At 34.3% G+C, this 23,407-nt stretch overlaps 1 pseudogene; it reads left to right on the forward strand.

The window, feature by feature from the left end:
• The first annotated feature begins 4,117 nt into the window (after positions 1 to 4,117).
• LOC132040703 (polyphenol oxidase E, chloroplastic-like) lies at positions 4,118 to 9,812 on the forward strand (annotated as a pseudogene).
• The last annotated feature ends 13,595 nt before the right edge of the window (positions 9,813 to 23,407 follow it).

The following is a 23,407-nucleotide window of genomic DNA, read 5'->3' on the forward strand; positions in this document are numbered from 1 at the left end:
ACTTTTTAGTTAAGGCATAACTAAAAGTTTACCTTGAAAAGTTAAAAAAAAAAATATATATATATATATATATATATATATATATATATATATATATATATATAAGCCTACGTCGCCCGCGACTTTTAGTTAAACATAACTAAAAGTCTGCGGAGGGGGCATATAGCAAAATTTAAACTTTGCGCTTATAAGGCAAACTTTTAGTTATGCCTTAAGGAAAACTTACGCCTTATGGGGTATACTTTTAGTTATGTTTTATGGGGCACACTTTTAGTTAAGGCATTACTAAAAGTTTACCTTGAAAAGTCAAAAATATATATATATATATATATATATATATATATATATATAAGGCAAAATGCCCCCTCCGGCAGACTTTTAGTTAAACATAACTAAAAGTCTGCCGGAGGGGGCATAGCGAAATTTAAACTCTGCTTTGCAATTTTTTTTTAAATTTTTGACTGAGCGGGGGTTCGAACCCGGAACCTATGGGTTTTAGCCGAAGGGCAAAATTTAAAAACCACAAATATGAGGGACAAAATTTAAATACCACCCCAAAAGAAGGGCAATTCTGCGAATTGCCCCATATGATATAGGTAGGGCTAGATAAAAGGTATAAAAATTTTGGATTTTCGGATATCCAAAAATCCATAGTACAAAATCCATATCCAATCCGAAATCCATAAATGTTAAAAATAAAATCCGTAGTCCAATCCATAATCCAAATATCCAAACCAAATACTTAAAAAGTTTGGATTTTAGTTTGGATTTCGAGTCGGCCCAAACTGTGCCCACCCCTATTTACACCTATCAACCCCTTTCAAATTTCTCCACATTTTTTGCAAGGTTTACTAAAGTCACGCGATGTCTATTTTTCGTTATTTTCCCATAGGATTAATTTAGTGGAAAGGATAAATGGTTTTGCTGTGGCTCTGTTTGTTTTCACTTTATTGAAGTTAATATTCGAAGTCTTCGTATTTAAGCTGTGCATTTTTTTCTTTTACAGTACTAGTTTACTTTGTAAATGTTTAATTCATTAAAATCTTCTATGTAATCTTAAAATCATTAAGATATTATTCACTTAAAATACATGTGAATGCAATATTTAATCACCACTCTATCTACTAGCTATCACCACACAACCCTTACCACACATTCACCCATGCCAACAACTTCAATCGGCCAATTTTAATTGCAGAACCACCATCGCTAACCACAGCCACCAATTCATTTTCATCGGTAACCACAATTACCAGTTAACAATATGTGACTAGTGGTGAAGATAGTATTGTGTAACTGGATTTTAAGATAACACTATCAATTTAGTCTACTTATTTGTCATTTTATATCGAGTATACAAATATTTCTTGTTTAATTGGTGCTTGTGATTTTCAATGTGGAAAATGGAAGTAATTAAACATCCAGATGATTTTGTTTTCTTATATTTCTTAGTCATATTGAAAACTTTTGAACGAACCGCAGAGAAATCCGACCGGGTCTAGGGGAATAGTTCGATGTCAAACGTTGATTTATAGTTTTTCTAACACAAGTGATAAGACTATTAAAATTAGAACGCAAAAGGGCCAAATATACCCCTGTACTATGAGAAAAGATTTAAATATATCTCTCGTTATACTTTCGTTCCAAATATACCCCTGTTGTTATATTATTAGTTCAAATATACCCTCTCTTTCGTTAAAGTTGTCCAAAGTGGACATCCAATACTACGTAATCGACATTTGATGAGGTGGATGCCACGTGACATGCCACCCCATCACCCCTAACCCATTTTACCCCTCCCTTCTATTTGCTCTTCCACCACTAAAATTTCCTTCCCCTCCACCACCATTACTGTCATATAGTTGGAGCTTTATGAGCGGTATTTTTGTTCACTTTCATAACGGCGGGGCATAAATAGCCCCAACTTATAACGGAGGACAAAACTAGTTAATAAATGAAAGTAGTAGGGGTATTTTTGACAATTAGTATGAAAATATTCTAAAATATTCAATAAGGGCCTGTTTGGAAAGCCGCCCATGTAATAGGATTTGGGTGTAATTGGGTGTAATTATACAGTTTGACATGTTTGTCAGGCCAAGCAATTACATGATCAGCATGTAATTGAGTGTATTTATGAGGTAGTAATTACACTCTTCACTCCTCAAGGGGGAGTTGAGAATTGAGTGTAATTACACGGTGTAACTACAAGGTTACTTCTTAACTTCTTTCCTTTTTGTTTTTATTTTAATTTTTTCTTTTTAATTTATTTTTATTTCTTTTTCTTTTAACTTTTTAAATTGTTTTTATTTTTAAAATATATTTTTATTTTTACATTACTTATCTTTCATTTTCTTTCTTCTCATTTTCCAAACTTTGCTTCTTGTGATTCCATATAATTGCTCGTATCTTTTTATTTCTTATTTATTTTTCATAATTTTCTTCATTTAGGATAACTACATATTTATTCTAGTTTTTGAAACTACCCCTCCTATTTTTTTTTTTTCAAAAAAGAGTCATTAACAACTTGGCATATAACAAGTGATAACATTAAGTAGAGTTTCGTTGTTGAAATGGGGATGTAGACTTATGTTTTCCTTTTCTTTTGAATTGTAGTTACTTAAGTTACGTCGGAACTTAGTTTATGTTATATTGGAAGTTGACATAAGAGTATTATGTTAAAAAAAAAAAATAGATTTTGAATTTATGTTATACTTTTGGTTCCAATTTATTTGCTTTATATAGTAGTATTGACTAATTATTTCACATTGCATGCCGTTCTTTTTCCAATTAGAATTGATAGATTGACTCTTTGTCACACATTTGAATGTCATGACATTATATTTTTAAATATTAATCTTTTTCTCAAACATGCCGTCCATGATTCTTACAAAATATATGCTTTTAGTTTTTATAATTACTTAAATTAAACTATTTTAATTTGAGAAAAATATACATTAATTATTTTTACAATATTAGTTACAAATATATGATTATTAATACATAATTTAATATCATTTATAAAGGTACATATTTGTCAAACTGTATAATTACACTTGTGCAATCAAACAGTACATGTGTAATTGCATTGTAATTACGTTATGACAAATAAACAGATCGTCGTAATTACTATACCGTGTAATTACCAGTCAGTATAATTACTACCCCAATTCTAATTACCAGGTGGTTTTCCAAACGGACCCTAAATCAACATTGTTAGAGAAATTTCATTTTGATCAAATCACACGTGGATCTCGAAAATTTGAAGATTAAAAAGAAAACATTTGGATCCATTTCTGGATGACCAAGTTCATGATCCTATTATTGGGATATATTATTGTTTATTGAGTTTCTTACGCGACGGAAAGCGAATTTATTGCTGCATAGTTGAAGATGGAGGGTTGGATAATGGTGTGAATATTCAATTAGCATTTCATTAGATTCAAGGGGTATATTAAAACAATTTTTAAATTGATTTTCCCCTAAGATCTTTAGCTGTAAAAGATCACTCTTCAGACCAACTTTCATCCAAGTGGATTCAGTTGAAATCGCTTTATTTTTTATTTCTTAAATACTATTTCAATGTCGAAATTACTTTTCTAAGAGATGAATTATGATGAAAGAAAAATTATCGAAGGGGTCAAAGTCCACCAATTTTGCCTTCACGTCCATTTCCCATTCATTTTTTTTGCGCGGATTGCCCTTCAGGCGTTGATCTTTAATTTTTGACTCTCAAATTGTTGGTCTTTAATTTTTGTCTTTCGTTTAAAAAAGCGAGCAAAAAATAAAAAGCATGAGTTTGAAGTTTGCTAAAAAAAAAAAAAAAAAAAGCCTTGTAAAAATTCGCCTTATAAGGCAGAATTTAGTTATGCCCTAAGAAAAATTATGCCACTTATAAGACAGAATTTGTCTTAAGGCAAAAGTTTGTCTTGTGAAATTTCTCAAGACAATTTTTTTCTTTTTTACTTTATTGGGATTCTACAGAAGTTATGCCTTAAGGTCTAATTTTTGCCCGAATAGAAAAAAAATTTTTTAAAGGGTTTTCGCGAAATTACGCAAGGTTTGAATATTGGAAACAAAAAGTATTACATAAAATTATGAAAGTATTATATAAAGGTTGAAATCCTCGAAGCAAAAGCACTCTTCCCAGCAATGGCTTCTACTACTCTACCATTGTGCACCAACAAAACTCCCTCTTCTTCCTTCCCCAACTCATCCTTCTTTGCAAATCCTTCTAAGCTTTTCCTCTATGGAAAATGTAACAAAAATTTCAAGGTTTCATGCATGGGATCAGAGCATGATAAAGACATTGAATTAACAAATAAAGAATTAGGAACTCATAATGTTGATAGAAGGCATGTGCTTCTTGGTTTAGGAGGGCTCTATGGTGCTGCTAATCTTGCACCATTAACCGCTTCTGCTTCTCCTACACCAATCCCTGATCTCAATTCCTGTTTTACAGCCACGAAAAGCGATAAAGATCCAGATAATCCAGTATACGTGTCATACAGTTGTTGCCCCCCTAAGCCTGAAAATTTGGACAACATTCCATACTACGAGCTCCCTTCTAGTACCAGACTCCGTGTCCGTCCACCTGCTCATGCGGTTGATGACGAGTACATAGCCAAGTACGAGTTAGCCACTCGGCGAATGAGGGAACTAGACAAAGACCCTTCTAACCCTCTTGGGTTCAAGCAACAAGCTAATATTCATTGTGCTTATTGCAATGGTGCTTACACAATTGGGGGCAAACAGTTACAAGTTCATCAATCATGGCTTTTCTTCCCTTTCCATAGATGGTACTTGTACTTTTATGAGAGAATCTTGGGATCACTTATCGATGATCCAACTTTCGCTTTACCATACTGGAACTGGGACAATCCAAAGGGCATGCTCTTTCCTCCCATGTTCTACAAACACTACAAAAACGCATGCGGGGGTTATTTTTAAGGGGCATTGTCAAAACCCCCACAATAACAGTTGTCACAATCAATTAGCGGCGGTTTTTTACCGACCGAGGTTATTTTATATAAAGGTTGAAATCCTCAATACATATATTTTTTTTTTTTTTAAAATTAGCTTATATTTAAAGCAATCTCATATGCCCCAACAACTCAAAATCACCAGAAATCATAATCAAAGCAAAAAAACGTTAAAACTTTAAGAGATATCAATAACATATCGTAAAATCACAAATGTTATCATAACTCTACCATTAGTGTAGCCGATCACTCAAAAACTAAATTTAAACACAATACATTTCTTCCTAACATCCCCAAACAATACATCCTTCTAGGATTTATGCATGATCCTGCATCTAAGGGGCTTTTCATAATGAAAAACTCTATGAAAAAAGAAAATCAAACAACTACTAGAAAAATGCTATCATTAAACAAGCAACAAAAATTTCAAAAGGTTTCAGCCTAGTGCATGAAAATATAGTAGAACATATCAGAGATCCATTCAAATAACCAAATTCAACGGGAAGAAGATCAAGAATTCTAAGTGAAAAAGACATTAGAAATTAACACCATAAAGAATTAGGAACATATATCATAATGTTAGATAGAAAATGGGAAAATGATGTGCTTCTTGGTTTGTGACATCCAATAATAGATAACGTGGCAAGCCAAATGTCTTTACCTTTGGGAAACAATGGTGCTGAAATTTAATTTATAACCCAATAAATCTTGCACCATTACAAACTTTAAAATATTCAAGTATATAGCATAATATGCATTCTCTACAAAGTTTAAGCTACTAAAAATAAAGAATGCCTTAAAGACTACAAAGATGATCTCAAGATTTTATTCTAGACCTAAAAAAAATTTTTACAGCCACGAAAAGCGATAAAGATCCAGATAATCCATATATGATTTGACCATACAATAAAGTGTCATATAATAAATTACATGAATTGTTGCCCCCTAAGCCTGAGTACCATCAAATGTTGACTTGGACAACAATTCCATACTACGAATATATCTTCAAATCTTCTATTTAACAAGCACCTAACACCAAGCATACAAATTACACTTTAAGTAATCACAAAATGGAAAACTTTCGGTTTACATTAAAAAATGGACGTTGAAAACATCGAGCATAAGCACTCACCTGCTCATCGTTGATGACGAGTACGATATTTGTAGCCAAATGTTGTACAAAGTTAGCCTATATCGGCAAGAAAATGAGGGCACAAACTAGACAAAGATCCCGAGAGAGATGAACTAACCCGTTGAATATGTACCGATAGTCAAAAGTATTTCAAGTCTACAATCCAACAAGCTAATATTCATTGTGCTTATGTTGCAATGGTGCTTACACAATTGGGGGCAAACAGTTAGTCAAGTTCATCATAAACCATCTTATTAAGAAATTTTGATGGTTGCATACCTTTTCAAGTTCCATTTATCCAGAGTTTGCTTAGATGGTACAAAATACTTGCAAATTTAATTTTTTCAAAAAGTTGAGAAACAAATCGTTTTATTCTTTTAAGGAAGAAAAAGAAAAGATCACTTATCGATGATCCAATGTAGACGATTAGTAGAAATTAAGATAAAAGAGGCTTAGCAAAATGTACTAAATTAATTTACGAAAGATGGCTCATACTGAAAACTGGACAATCCAAAGGGCATGCTCTTGAGTCCTAGAGGATTCCATCCATGGAAGATAGTTCTCACAAAAATGAAAAAACACATTCCAAATTATAAAATCTATGTCATAAATAAATGTAAGTAACGTAAATAAGAAACACATAGAGATACTTATAATGTTTTATAAATTCTCAATAATTAAACCGTTTTTTTCTTGAAATAATTAAACTTACATTTCAAAATCAACACAATGAAAATTCAATCATTGACACAAATAATCTTGGGACCCATTTGTAAAAATAATTGCAAATTACAAAAACCCAAAAATGGGATGAAAGACCCATTTGTAGAAATAATTGAAGAGATACCTTGATCGAGGAAGAGGAGTTTGGGTTCTCAAGATTTACGGACGAGGCTTTTGTTTTTCCATTCCCAACTATAATTCATTACAAACCGTTGCAGGTACAGCTTGCATTCCAAACAAAAGAAATTAATAGATCAGATGATAACAATACTTACCCCACCCCCAAAACATGAAACAAAAAGTAGTGGATCTTCCACCTATGGATAAAATTCAAGAAATACCCACCTAAAAACTTCTCATACCATACCAAAAGACTCAAACTTTGGCTCAAACAATATATAAAATGAAACCAATAAAACCATATACAAATGGAACATATACTGCCTACCGATCAAAATCAACCATACTCTCATCGAAAACCAAAAAAAAAAAACTACCTTGAACACGTCGATGAAAACAATAGAACAACATACCCAAATAAAACAAATTGAATTGATTACAAGAAACAAAACACACCCAATAAAGAAAAAGTGCAGATTCACACAAAAAATGGACCAAAAAAAAACACCCATAACACTAAATTGAAAACCAAACAATAAAAATCAAATTGAAATCAGAAAAAGAACTCACAGAAATGGATGATTCAATGTTTTCCAAAAAAGAAGAAGTCTGTATCTCTTGATTTGCCTCTAATTTGTGGAATTTTGCCGACTAGAAAAGCCGTTTTTTTTGTTTTTTTTTTTAAAAAAAAAATCTTTTATATATATCTTTGTATATGGTACGTGATGTTGTTGGGAAGGTATTTAACCCACTAAGATATATAGTGAGAGAGGGAGGTTTTGAGACACAGAGGGTTTTGAGAGAGAGAGAGACACAAAGGTGCGGTGGCCTTTCCATCTTTTTTGTTTAAGAGAAAAAAGAGCCAAGTTTAAAAAAAAAAGTGAGGGCTAGCTATTTTTTTCGGGGCGTATGGTGGAGGTTCCAAATGCTAGTTTCTTTTATTTAAACCCCGCTATTAAGACGTAGGGTTTTTTTTATTTTTAAGCATTTTTTTGTAGTGAAAGATGTAAACTCTCCGCTATATGATGCAAGACGTAATCCGAAAGTCACTGAGAACAAATACAAATTCGATCTTGGTTCTTTCGGAGACGAAGTCGATCGTAATGATTTACCGACGATGGTTAATAACTTAACTCATATGTATTGTCAGATGACAACTAATGCTCCATGTCCTCGGTTGTTCTTTGGTATGCCTTACGTTCTCGGGAGTCTCGCGGAGGGCTACAAGGGGGTCGATGGGTGCTTTTGCGTATACCCCGTATTAGTACTAGAAAAGCCAATGAATATATATCTATATATATTACAAACAAACCCACTAAGATATATAGCGGATGGTTCAAAGGGGTGCGAGAGGCTAGCAAAGCCACGTGTTCCATATGAGACGTGGGTTCAAAACCCAGCTCTAGTGCTTTTTTTTTTTTTGGTTTTTTGCCATGTGCTCTCTTAAAAAAAAAAAGAAAAGAAAAAAAGATTACATAAAATAGACTCCTTAGTCACTTCTGTTAGCCTCCATCAATGCGTGCTAAGTTCCCAACAAAAGTTCTGCCTTTGATTATTTGTCTAGTTCTTTGAGTATACATAATTAACTCATTTTTAATTAAAGTAGCTCATTTTACAAATAGAAAAATAGCTCATTAATCAGGCTCATACCGAAAAAATTGAATTAGAAAAACCAACCGAATTTGAAAAAGATCAAACGGTGTTCGGTACAGACATTCGAATAAACGAAGAACCGAACGCCCACCCGTACTTGTTCGTTAGTTTGGTGGTTGTTATACATTAGCTTGAGGTTGTTGTCATGATTTAAAATTCCGAACCTACAAATCTCAAATCCTGGCTCCACCTCTGTCGGGAGTAAACGTAAATCCAAACAACAGGACAATTGAAAGCATCCCTCACACTCCTGCCCACATTTGGACTGGTACAGTGCAAGATTCGGAATTGGGTAAAGATGCTTCGGGTAAACCTATCAAGTCGTCCGGTGAGGATATGGGTAATTTCTACTCAGCTGCTTTGGATCCAGTTTTCTATTGTCACCACGCGAATGTGGACAGGATGTGGAATGAGTGGAAACAAATAGGAGGGACAAGAAGGGATCTCACAGACAAAGATTGGTTGAACTCGGAGTTCTTTTTCTAGGATGAAAAACACAACCCTTTCCGTGTGAAAGTCCGAGACTGTTTGGACACTAAGAGGATGGGCTACGATTACACACCAATGCCCATCCTATGGCGTAGCTATAAGCCACAAAAAAAGATCACAGAAGGGAAAGTGAATACAGGTTCACTTCCGCAAGCCAGCGAGGTATTCCCACCCGAACCAGCAGGGAAGCTGGATAGAGCCATTTCCTTTTCCATCAATTGGCAGGTTTCGTCGAGGACCCAACAGGAGGAAGGTGAACTGGTGGAGTCGCTAATATTCAAGGGTGTCAAACATGATGATACGAAGAATATAAGATTTGATGTGTTCCTCAACACAGACAAGACGGCGAATACGGATGACCTTGACAAGGTTGAGTTTGCAGGTAGCTACACCAGCTTGCCACACCTTCATACAACAAAAAAGGCTGACGATAAGGGTGTTGACTTCAACCTGGCCATCACTGAACTGCTGGAGGACATCGGGTTGGAAAATGAAAAAACTATTGCGGTAACTCTGGTTCCAAGGAATGGTGGTGAACTGATCACCATTCGGGGTGTGGAGATCAATGTTCAGCCTTGTAATTATGTCCTGCTGTGGTGCCAAAAAATTGCAGCGGGTGCTTTACTTTTCGTTTTTTTTTTTTTAAAATATCAACTGGATTGCTGATTGTCTTTCTAGCTGTTGCTAGAGCTGGAATAAATGTTTGTCTCCATGCACACTTTTTTGTTCGATTTCAACTCTGCTGCGTTGAAGGCTATTTTTCGGTTTCCGTTCGATTTCCATAATTTTCACCAGAGAACTTCATGTAAGCAATTTTCTGGTTTTCTGCGATTTCCTTTCGATTTTCTGGTTTCCACTCAATCAGTTTAGGCACAGTGGTTTATATTGTTGAAGACACATCAACAAAGTTGAAGATACTTGTTATGTTCGGCTTCTGTTCTTCTCTTGGTTTTTTCTTGTGCATACTTTCGTGCGGCAAAAAATCGATATTAGTGCTTACTCCTTTTTAGTTACTAGTACTTCTTTTTTAGTATATGGAGATGTAATAAATAAGTTATAATTTGACGTGCTAAAGGGATAAGGCACCATTACCCCCCCGAACTATACCCGAATTTGCTACGACACACCTACCTTTCCCCGGCCCTATTACCCCCCTAAACTTATTTAAAACGGAATAATTAGCCCCCTAAACGCCGCCGTGGTAAGAGAGTGTGTTTTTTACCTTTTTGAGAGAGTGAAACATAAAAAATTTAAAACTTAATTTTTTTTTTCTTAAAAATCGCATTTTCTTGTGAAAATAAATCTGTCTTCCACATTTAGTTTTAAAAAACGTTAAGAAAATAATTAATTTTTTCAAAATTTTATAAAAATTCAGCTTTTTTTTCACATTTTGGCAAGAAAAACATTTTTCCGCATTTTATTTGAAAAATAAAAGTGTCCTAAGAAAATGAAATCAAGATTTTTTAAGACATTTTAAAAAAATAATCAAGTTTTCCATATTTTTAACAAATCCATTTTTCCATATTTAAAAAAAAATCATTTTTTTTTTTTTTTCTTTTTCAAAAAACGGGTTTTAAAAAAAAAAACAAATTTTCAATTTTTTTTTTTTTTTAAAAAAGGGTTTTAAAAATCCTTTTTTTAAAAGAAAATTCAGTTTTTTAATCAATGTTTTTAATTTTTTTTTTTTTAAATGGGTTTTAAAAAAATCAAATTTTCAAATTAAAAAAAAAAGACGGGTTTTAAAACTCATTTTTTTAATGAAAATTCAGTTTTTTATTTTTATTTTAAAAAAAATTGACACGTAAGCCGAAAAAAATTAAAAAAAAAAAAAGAAGAAAACAAATAAATACACATGTGGCAAGGAGAGTGTATGTCGTTTAGGGGGTAATTATTCCGTTTTAAATAAGTTTAGGGGTAATGGGATAAGTTATAATTTATCTTTTACCCTTGTTCTAAATGGAAAGTATGGATGTTTTTTTTTTTTTTTTTTTTTTTTGTGCATTGACTGATCGAAAGTAGTCATCTATAGCCAAGTGCCAAAATTTGATGATATACGAAGTAGCAGTAGAGTGAAGTATCCAGGTTCTCGCTCCTTCGATGTTTACCAAGTAACTTGATTGATAATTTATATCTGTGTTTCTACTATAACAAGGTAGAGTTTAACTAATATCCACATACATGTAATCATTTTGCTACACTATCAGGTAATTTGACCGGCAATAACCAGTCACCAATCTTACCATCCTAATTTTCAGCTTTTCTATGATTGTCTTCTTTTTTATTTTTTAAACAGTACTCCTTCCGTACCTCTTTCACTTCCATTCGCACTCTTCCGGATTTGCGTCTATCCCTATCCCTCTCTCCCAAGTCCTCATTTATTACTTCATATCTAACCTGTTAAAATATTCAAAAATTAACCATTCCAATTCTTTTGAAGTCCAAATTGCATATATTTTTCCAAATGAACTTGTTTGAAATTAGAAGCTCTTTTAAAATTTTCACTTCAAGTTCAGATGTAATTCTAATGGCTATTGAATGGCAGAAGTCTCGTATAATCAGCCAAATAATGAGATTATAATCTTTTTTCAACAGGAAAAAACCTGTTGTATCATTCGTATGATGCTAACTTGATTAAAATTAAGTAATCCTAGAAGTTTGGATGCGATTTTAATGGCTATCTAGATGATCATATTAAAGTTGACCATTAGTTTCAAAAGTGTGATGGAAGAATCTTTTCCCACCAGCATAAAAAATCTTTAGCTAATAATTTCTTATGGCAGATTGGTTGCTTAGAAGGAGTTGTTTACTCCTAAAGTTGGTGATGTGGATCAACCACAAAAATTCTCCATCTCTAAAATCCGCAAAGGAAAAAGTTAATGTATACCATATAGAAGAGAGTTGGTGATTGTTCAATGGTGTATGCTGTAGATGTGTTCGAAGAAACAGAATATAGGAAGAAGATGTGGACTATATATTTTTTGTATTTTTGGTAAACATGGCTGGAGAATAAATGTAGAGTCCAAGTGGATATTGGTTAAACTCTTATCAAAGTTTAGCCCTGAACCCTGTTTTGCCGACTAACTAGGGGCAGTTGGCTAGAAGGCCAGTTTCAAAACCTTTTTTAACAAAAGGCCACAAGTCTGAAAGAATTTGGTGATAAGCCACCATTTATTACGTCATCATTATCAGACGCGGAAGCCAACAACCCTAGTTCCAAAGTTTTGAAAAATACATTTTGGCCCCCAACCCCCAACATTTTAATTACCCCAAAAAGAAATAAAAAACTAAATATTTCCCTCCAAAGCTCTCAATTTCTCCACTTTTCAGATCCCATTTCCGGCTTAAATTCTGGCTTTTCATCGGAAAATTAGTCTCAAACGAATGAAAGCTTCCCTAATTCAGCCATTGTAACTAAAAGCTCATAGAAATCATGGAAAAAGAGCTTTCCCATTGTTGTAAAAGGTCACTTTTTCGGCGAAAATTTCGGCCTCATTCCGACATTGGAGTTCGTTTTGGGAATACAAATTCTCTTGTGGAGTCAATTCTCCATCTAATACCTCAGTTCGTAACTGGTAAGAGCTTTATTGTTACACTTCGTAGTTTTGTAAGTGAGATCTATTAGGCATTAGTTGTTTAAGTGTAGACCTTGAGGACTTCCTAGGATATGTGAGATTGTATGCACCTATCTCATGGTTACGAGGGTTTAAGTTCATATAATAAGCTATGGAAGACTCTGGGACCAAGCAAATCAAAGAAAATAAGTTTGTCGAAAATTTGAAAAAAAAAAAAAGTTGGCAGAATCAAGGATAGAATTTTGGGTCAACTTTGGAGGGGTATATCTCCAGGTATATTAGGAGTTTTAAGGTGTTTCAAAATCCTAAAATGAAGTTCGTCGAGTCTAGTTTCCAACACAAAAAACCACTCGTCGATAGGACATTGGAGTAGAGAATTATGGACGTTACAAGTTCAGTTGACAGAGCAGAAACAGTGCTGCTACAGTGCTGCCGACTCTTATCCACTATAAAAGGGTTAAAAACCCTATTTTTCTCCATCATAACCTCCTAAAACATTCCAGAAAATTCAGCAAGCATGAGAGCTCACATATCACATAAAAGTGAGGATTTTGAGTAAATTTCAAGTTATGGAGTATTAATCGAGGTCCGGACAACGTGTAGTCGCAATTATAATTTCGTTTTGTGTTGGAGTTGGCTTGGAAACAAAGTAAATATTGAAGATCTTGCTACTTTAGTAAAGATAAGGTATGAATCATTGAATCTCTCTCTTTATTAACGTTGATTTAGGAATATTTACGAGAATAAAAGTTATAGTTTGTTGTGTTGATGTTGTTGGCTTATGGATTGAGGTTTGAAGAGAATTTTGGATGAAAATATACATATTTATCTTGTAGAATATTGAGGATATTATTGGTATTGTTTGGGAGTTGTTTTGGTATTTGGAGGAAGTAGATGATATAGGGGAGATGCTGCCCAAATTTTCGTAACCCAAATTAGTCTTCAATAATTAGTGCTTATAAGTTGATGGAAATATGATGAAAGTGTGATTAAAGATGTATTTCTCAATATATAGGTTCGGGTGAAGGGCAAGCATCGGTGTAAGGAATTCTTTAAGTGGTGGCTTGACGGATAAGGTATGTAAGGTGTTCGTTTCCCTCTTTCTTTGGCACGAATCCAACTAGAATATAAACATGAGCGTTCCGTAACAAATCCACTCCATTCCCATGCTTTGTATTTCAAATCTTAATGGCTTGTTATTTTGTTGATTCTTAAAATATTATTTTACTTATCATCATCGATTACTTCTTTGGACTCGATACGAATTCCATAAGTTATTCGGAGGCTACCGACCTTATGTCACTCCGAAAGGCCAAGGTCAGATCATTGACTTCTCATGCATGGTATATATATATAAATGTATTACACTATTTTACTACACCGTGTCGCACTATAGTTGGCCGGGCATGGCGCGTAGATGCGCACACCACTGCAGTGGGCATGTTATGATATTGCCCCGGACGCGGGCTAATGATGATAACACCGAGCCTTAACGGCCGGGCATGATTTTACACATATAACACCGAGCCTTACGGCCGGGCATGGATACTATCTGTTACGTATATATATATATATATATATATATATATATATATATATATATATATGCATACAAATGATTTTATCATGCATTGTATCTCGTGCTACTTCCAGATGTTCAGTTTTCTTTTGCCCTTATTAATGTTACATTATATCTTAATTAAGTTGTTACTCTCCTGCCTTACATACTCAGTACTTTTATCTGTACTGACATCCCATTGCACGGGATGCCACATTTCGTGCTGCAGGCTCCGACAAAGTTATTGAGAAGCAACCGCAGTAGGATTTTTCAGCTTCAGCGGTGTTAGCAAGTGCCACTACTCCGGGCTTGCTATCTTTTGGTACTTTTCTGTTAGTATAATATATGTTCATATGTATACTCTTAGAGGCTCATGGACATAGTGGGATATGTAAATATTATGTATGGCCTTGTCGGCCTTGTTTGGGTTCTTGATATTTTTTGATAGCCTTGCCGACTTTATGATATACGTTATGTTGTGGCGACCTTGTCGGTCCGCATATGTACATATGTGTTGAATTATTGGATATTTCTATGTTGGGCCTTTTCTGCGTGCAGGTGTTCTTTGAGGTATGGTATGTGATGTTCAAAGTAACTGTTAAGTCAGGTGATTTTCGGCCTACAGGTCGGAGCCCGTCATTGTTGACACCCAATTTTGACCCTCTTTTTTTTTATTTAATTAATTTCACTATGCTTCTCAGTCGTGAAAATTCCCCAAAAATGAGTTTGAAACATTTTCGCTAATTGTTACACTATTTTTCGAGATATATTTCTCTAAAATTAAGAACATTTTTATTGTTTCTTAAAAATTACTAAACATTATATTTTATAATTAAAAGTTACTAAGCATCATACTATATAATTAAAATGACTCGAAAATAATGTTGACATTCCTATATCAATATTGGCGTTGACATTTTTTCTTTAATCCTACTTATTACCGTATTAATCATCTTTTACTCTATTTTTTTTTTACTAAATGCGTGTATTAAATTACTTGTATTATAACTTATATAGGTGTATATATTTTTGGGAACTAATTAGGAAAAAGAAGCATATTTTAATTAATTGATTGAAGTAAAAAGGGATTAGGAAATTAATTCATCTACCTAAAATTTGGGCCAAATCCTATTCCTATTTCTACAAAAATCTGTGGCCCAAAAATGTCCCTAGCCCATAACCGCCCCAGCCCAAAACCCCACTAAACCGACCCGGCCCAAACCCCTAAACTAAGTCCCTAAATCAGCCTTAACCAAACAAAATCCCTAACTCTTTCTCCTTCAACCAAACGAGTCCCTTCTCTCCTTCAACCAAACCAGCCCCTCTCTCCTCTTCAACTAAACACAACCCCCAACGCTACCACGCCTCCACCCCGTCACTTTCGTCACGTTTCCTCACCGCCACCACGATCATCAGACTGCCAAAACAACCTTCTCTCTCTCTCTTGAATCGAAAAAAAAAATAGTGAAATCTATGGGTATTGAAGCCATAACCACCTCCATTGCTACCACGTCTCTGATTGACGTGGTGGCAGAGCCGAAAGGAGCCCTATAGGTCGTTTCAACCTCTGTAGAAGAGGAATGTAATGGACCGCCAGTTGCAAGCTCGTTTTCTTTGATTCAATGGATACAAGCAAGAATCCGCCGGATTCTATCCCTAACGGCTCCAATAACTGATACATCTCTGAAAGATAAGTCTCATCACTTCATTTCATAACTTTTCTCCTCTTTTCCAACAATTCTCAGAAAACCGTCACTTTTCCCCTTCTTTTCTTTAAACTTGAATTTCGAATTTCAGTTGCAAAAGTGCAACAATCCAGCTATAAATAGAGCCCTTAGTGAGCCATTTTAGAATAGGGTGGAGAACCATGAAAATCCCTTTTATTTTTCACAAGTTTTCGTCTCATAAAATTCCTTTTGTTAAAAACTTGGATTCTGTGAAAATCTCATTTTTTCTAAGTTTTTGATTGTCGCAATTCCCTCTTTTAGTTCTCGGCTGAGCAAGGACTGTTTGGAGCGGATTCGGAGACCCGACGACAACATTAGCCTCAGTTCGCTGTCCCGAAGAAGGTAATCGTACTCATCTTCTCTTCGTCTCCAATTTTGTAAAAGTAGAAATGTAGTCGTTCAAGCATTTCTCGTCGTTTATTTGGTTTAGTTGGCTGGAATGTGTTCGCTCCTCGTTTTGTCGTAAATTAGGGTAGAACGACGAATTTCGTCGAATATGTGTTTAACCCCGTCGATGCACGTAAAAAAGGGTAACGTTTTATCCTTTCTTTTATTTTTGTGCCTTTAAGTGTTTTATGTATGTTCTTATGTAGTTTAGCTTGTTCTGTATGATATTCTAGTCCGTAATGTAGTTAGTGCTATTGTTAATGTGATTAGTAGTTGCTTTACTGATTTGGTTAGTAATGTAGAATGACTAGGATAATAACTAGGCCTTGTTCGTAGGTTGTTAGAATAATTCGGTGTTGGCTTCATATAACCAACTTAGTTGGATTCATAGACTGTTAGGATAATACATGATGCTTAAAACCACATCGACTCATCTAGAGTAGTCAAACGAACAAAACATAGCATAAAGGAAGAAGGTTAACAGGAATCAAGAGTGGCATAGGTGGAAATGAGCTTTAAACAAGCCTTTATGAGTTCATGATAGAGGAAGGGAACAGTTATTAAATTCTGTAGCTAAAGGGGATTAAAAGAAAGGAAAATGAGACTAGGATGTTTAACCCGTGTGTGTCCTTGAAAGCTTCTTGTTAAACCTGAGATGAATGCTGCCTTAAGCCTGGATTATAGTTTGTTTGTGTGTCTGTTTTAAGTGTGGGTTAATTCAAGTCTTGAGAGGTCTTTTTTTTGTTTAACTGAAGCAGGAATCTTTAAGGGGTAAAGATATCGCATGATCATAGGTATTAAAGGGATTCAAACATTGTTTTGGTGTACACTCATTTAGCTTGCTAGTTTGTCTATGTGTGGTTATGAAACTAAGATGTAGTTGAGCCCCTTTTCCTTTCTTTCTGAAATACAAATAGCTTAAAGTTTGGATCTGTGGCAACCTTGTATTGGTGTGTTTTGTTGTGACCAAACTGCTATTATTTGTTCAAAAGTGTTGGGAATTCACCTCTGTTTTGGTTACATGATATGACAATACACTAGAAGTTGATAAATGGTTTAAAACATGACTGCTTGGTTGCTAAATGGGATTCTGTGATAAAATATTAAGTCTAAGGCCACTAAGCATCTAGTCTAATCCCAAAGACTCTAAGAGGCTATCACTTAATTTTAGGGTGAGGTAAAGCGGAAATATTGAGTCTGTTAACAGTTTAAACAACCAGAATATGATTCTTGAGTCCGTTAACAGTTTCTGGGATCTAGCCTAAGTAGAATTCACAATTGGCTACAGAGTTGGTTCTAATGATAATCATTCTTCTCTTAAACATGAGGTTGCTTTAAATATAGTTAGGAATCATTTTGGTCCCTCTTTGTTGTAGGCTGAGTTAAGGACCCTCATATCATCATAATAATTTGGTAACTCTAGCTACTATGATTAAGAGCTAGTTATAGCTAGTTTGAGTTGATGTAGAGGTAGTATACCCTTTTCATTTCCAGTTCATTGTTTTTTAAATCTTGTGAAGGTGTGTATTATTTGTTTTGTTATTAGTTGGTGTAGTTGCAAGTAATTAATTAGGTTATGTGATTAGTTGTTATTACCATTAGCCTATTACTAATGTTAATCTGCTGTCACTATCAGTAATATGATTTGTTTAGATAGCATACTGTTGGTTTTTTTTTCTTTTTTTTTTCTTAGTGATTAATGTTGGTTAACTGACTATTAGAACTATTTAAGAATGCAGTGCAGAGGGAATACTAAAAATTAAAAACAAATCACCCCTTTTGTCACTGTTATGAAATGTGATGAGCTTTTATGTAGTTTTAAACTCAAATGCATCAGTTTGGGTGGTGGGACTAAAAGTTCCCTCTCTTATTGTGATCATGAGCATAAGCTTTGTTTAGAGTTGAATAGAGATCTGTTTGGGTTTAGTTTTTGCCTCTCCTTGTTCTCCTTTTCTATATTTACCACCTAGAATTCAATTAGTTCTTGTGGGATAATAGAATCTGTGTTTGCCTGAAGTTGGTATACTAAACTTAATCCTAGTCATGCCTTAATAACCTTTGAAGAAGTCACTAATAGATTGAAGTGTGATGTGAGCTTGCCATTTTGTATTAACTGGTTTGTGGATATTGCTAAGTCCTTTAAACTGATGACAGCTCTAAAGGTCTCAAGTGATTTCCCTCTCAAACTTCTTGTAGAAATTCAGACCAGGCTCTCTGTTTAGCATAGACTTAAAATGTTGTTTGACTAAATATTGAGTACTCAGATGTGTTCCCTATTTGAATGCCCCTTTTAGCCATCAGTAAATTTCTGTTTCAAGGTTTCCTAACACAAGAGTGGCTGCTTCTTTTCCTCCCTCAGGGGAAGTTTGTTTACTTTTTCTCAAAGATTCATTTCTTCACTTTGGTTTTCTTCAAGACTTTAACATTAGGAATGTGAATCTCCAGTATTACTTACTGGTCTGTTTAAGGAAAGAGTGATGGTTTAGCATGTTTCTTTTAAGGTTTTTCTTGAGAATTATGGGTTGATTAACTTTAAGACAAAGTTGGCTTCTTCTTTACAGTATGTTTTGAGTATGTTAGGGCACACAAATTGACTGGCCACACTGTTAATTGTAGCAGGCCATTGATAAGTTAATATGGTGATGTACCTATTTTAAAGGAGGTTTTTAGTCTAAAATCCTGTTCCCACTCTGTAAAACTAAGATAAAATAGCCATGGTGTTTTGTGTATACACTCAGTTCTTTGTTAGGATAGATTTAGGTGCTAATCTCATTGACTATGTCTGTGTGTATGAGTTCCTAACAGCCTTGTTCTGCTTGCTCAGGATACAAAGTTTGCAATCTGTCTTTTTTTTTTACTGTTTGGGAGCTTGGGGTTTCCAAACTAATTTTGATTGTGCATCTGCGTTATCTCTTGTCTCATTTTTGTATACTGAATGTCCGAGTTAGGTAGTTATTTTTGTTGGATATTAGCTGAGTAGTGTAGAAAGTTTTTTTTAAGAGAAGGAGGTGTTTCTTTAAGTATGTTAGTCAGGGGATGGATTCCTCATGGGATCTATCTCTCTTTAATCTTATCATTACTCAAAATTTAGTCCAAAACCCTTCCCCCTACTCCCTAGCAAACTGTCAAATTCTTTTAACCTTTATGAACATAGCTAGGAGTCCTTAGCATGAAGGATTTTAATCCAGTTAAGCCTTCACAAATATACATTTCCTTGTAGTAGCAGCTCTCTGACTCTTGACTAACAAATTATTGTTGGATCATCTCCTTGTGTGGGTTAGCTTCTGAAATTTTGGTTTAGTAGTATAGGACCTGGCCTGTTCATTATAAACCTTGTTTAGAAAAATGTTAAGTAAAATGCTTGCCCAGATGTTTCTTTTGAGAGCCATCTACTTATGCCTCTAAACTCGTATAAGGATTTGACAAAGAATCCCTTGGTCTTCACTTTGGGAAAATTTAGATTTCTCAGGAGTAATAAGTTGGCAGATCTCAAGTTTGATTATATTTGTGTTAAAGATGAGTTGTGTCTGCATAAGTTTCGCCTTGAATGTTTATAATTAATAATGTGCTAACAGTTTAAGCCCAAAGTCAAGACTCTCCTTGAATTAGTAAAAATTACCTCTTCTCTTAGTGAATTTGCTAGTCTGTTTTAAGATGCCTTGTTTGAGTGAGAGTTTTTTTTTTTTTTTTTTTTTTTTTTTTTTTTTTTTTTTTTTTTTTAAAGATTAAGTAGTTGAAATATCTTTGTGTTCACTTTTTCTTGAAAGCATACTGAGTGGGGTTAGTATCTTTACTTGCTGGCAACTATTCCCAAATAGTTGACCACCAAATATTCTCTTAACTTAAGTTTACTTCCAGATTCTTAGCATTAAGTGCTTATGACTCTCGTAACTTGCAAAATCTGGATACTTTTGTGTCATGAAGCTATCTTATGTGCTCATCTACTTTAACAATATTGAAACCTTGCCTAATATGTCGAAACTGGACTAAGTTACGATGACCATTCAATAAATGAGATGTCTTGTGTAAATTCTGGAAACCAAGCAAGACACGTGCTTCATTTCAGATTATGTGATTATTCTTATTAACTAGTTTTATGCTTGTGATTAAGATCGCTACTAATCCTTTGCTTCTTTTTTTTTTTTTTTCTTTTTCATGCAACACTTGGGAGCATTTGGAGTTAAGGACACTCCGGATTCGCCCGTATTCAAAAAAAAAAAAAAAAATAAGGCGCATCCGCAATGCTCGTGTCTAGCTGTCCCCCGCTTTCATGTCAAGAGTCTTCGTCCGTCTTCCTCTCTTAAAATTTTATATCTTTTGTATTATTATACGTTATTTGCACCCTCAGACTAACATTTTATGGGTTTGTATTTGTAGGATTTTATTTCTTGTTTGTTTGTGAACTCGTGAATGGCCGAGCTTTGTCATTGGCCACTTTTTCTTAGATATAAATCTTGGTTTAAGGATAGCTTAGGATGAAAAAGTGACAAACGTCCCTTTGACTTTGCGTATTTCATAGGTCGTAAACATTTTTTAACCAATAGATAAGGCTGATTTTTTTTTCTTTTTCTCTTCTTTAAAGTTAATTAACGTTCCTCCCCCCCCCCCCCTTTTAACAAAATGAGTGATTTAAATAGGGGCTTCAAAAGGATAAGATGCGTATTTTATGGGTAATCCTTTTCTATTTTATGCTAACATATTGAATAGGTTAGATTCATTAAATTTAAATGAGGAAGTTATATTAGAGCCCGAGTATAGTGGCTCAAGCTATTTTACGAAAGCTATAAGGTAAATATTCCATTTTATATACACGCATACATATATATATTATCTTATTTTCAGCAATTCCCTTAATCATCTTTTCATAATGTGTGTATATATATATATTATTCTCATGTCGTAAATAGCTATTTTCAAAATATGACGCACCATATTTACAAATAGCTATTTTCTAACTAATATGACGCATCCCTATATATATATATATATATATATATATATATATATATATATATATATATATCTTCTAATACATTAAACATACTGTGTTATATATATTTTATTCACGCATGCTTCTATATATATCACATATATACTTAATCTTTTCTCATTTTCTATACTATATTATACAAAGGAAAAAAAACATTAGGGGGATTATTTATTATATACCTATTTTTTAAAAAGCACCTGAAAAGAAACTATTCCTCCAAATGGATATATATATATATATATATATATATATATATATATATATATATATATATATATATATATATATCTCATGCACATTAACTACTTCCTTTACAATAAACATGTCACATATATACATTAGTATCCTATAAAAACATACACCTGCTTATTCTACATTAAACATACTATTCTAAACGTTATATATATTTTCTCACGCATGCATCATCATTATCTACTTTTACAAATGTGCATTTATTCACATAACATAATCATCTTAAAATCCGCTTTTCTTTTACAAGTCATTTGGAGGAATAGTTTCTTTTCACAGTGCTTTTTAAAAAATAGGTAATAATAAATAATAAATAATCCCCCTCTAGTGTTAATTAAGCTAAGTTTAAAGACTGTCCTCGGATAGGCTCTGAGGGATGCTTAACACCTTCCCATCGGGGTAAATAAAACCCTTACCTAGAATCTCACAGGTTTCGAAGACTAAAAATGGAGCTTACATTTTATGAATGGTTTCCTAAAATTAGGTGGCGACTCTGAAAATTTACAAAACCAGAGGAAACATAGTCATAAGTTGTGAACTAGTTTTAATCCGTTAAAAATAGGGCATGACAGTCATACTCCTCGTTGGGGGTGTGACATTTATCCCTGCTCTTTTTTGGTTCTGAATCTGGTACAGTTCGTCGGCCAGTCATAGACCACAATCATCGTCGAGTCATAGACCATAGTCATAGTCTATTATAGATTTATTATGGAGTCATTGACGAGCTACGTAGGCAATTTAGAATTTTCTTTTAAGTGCAGTCACATGAGTAAAAAATAACTCATCCCTGTAACGCAGGGTCAAAGAAAAGTTGCTTGCACAAAGTTTCATTTGCTGCTTTTCACATGCTTGGAGAATCTTAAGACAAGCTTCTACAACTTTGGAGGATGGAGCGACTTTCCATGATGGTCTTCTTACACCAACTTCTTCATTGTAGATGGATCTTGGTGCATCAATGGGCCTACTCACTCTGTCTGGGGACATATCTACTTAGTTCATGCACTTTCTCGTCATAGCTGTTAAAAAAAAAAAGGTACTTCAAGTGTCTCCCTCGCCAAGCTGAAGAGGGAGATGCACCATCAACTTTCTCGTCAAGGATGGAAAGGACTACTCTAAGTGTCAATCTCTCTAAGCCGCAAGAATGAGATATACCATGTAATTTCTCTTTCAATGCCGCAAGGAAAGTGGAGGCTCCAAGTTGTGTCTGCAAAAAAAAAACTATTAGAAGGGTGGAATACACCAAGTGATTCCTCATCGATCACGTGGACATCTTCATTGTCTGATATCGATACCATTTGTGCTCCTTCATAAAGCTGCGAAACAAAGAAAAGATCCACAACGACAATGCCATAATGCTTTAATGCGGGATGGTGAACATTGTGCCATTGTACTTCTCCACAAAACATTGAAGGATGAAATACTCCATGCCGTGAGGCGCTAGCTCTTTGCACTTCTTCACTAAGTCAAAAGAAGAGGTTGACAACACCAAAGGTTAAAGAATGATTCATTCTCCCTACGCCTTTACAAAATTGTGAGAAGAGGACGTCACATGTGCTTTTTTCTGCCAAGCCGTGGGGATGAGATTCTCCATGTGCTATTTTACCAAGGCAGGATGCAAGAATAGTGGATGCACAAAGTCTTGTCTCCGAATGGTGTCTGGCAAATAAGTAATCACGAAAATGCAAATTGATGTCCTTTCAAATTCGTAAAGCCGCAAGGAAGGATGAATTAAGTCGTTTCTCGCCAAAGCTGGACAGATTGATACATTAAGTTTCTGTTTTGACCCATTTTCAATAAGTCGTGCGGGCACCTATCTTTCCCACCTCGG

The sequence above is a fragment of the Lycium ferocissimum genome, chromosome 12 (genome assembly GCF_029784015.1).
Source record: "Lycium ferocissimum isolate CSIRO_LF1 chromosome 12, AGI_CSIRO_Lferr_CH_V1, whole genome shotgun sequence".
In the NCBI taxonomy this organism is placed as follows: Eukaryota; Viridiplantae; Streptophyta; class Magnoliopsida; order Solanales; family Solanaceae; genus Lycium; species Lycium ferocissimum.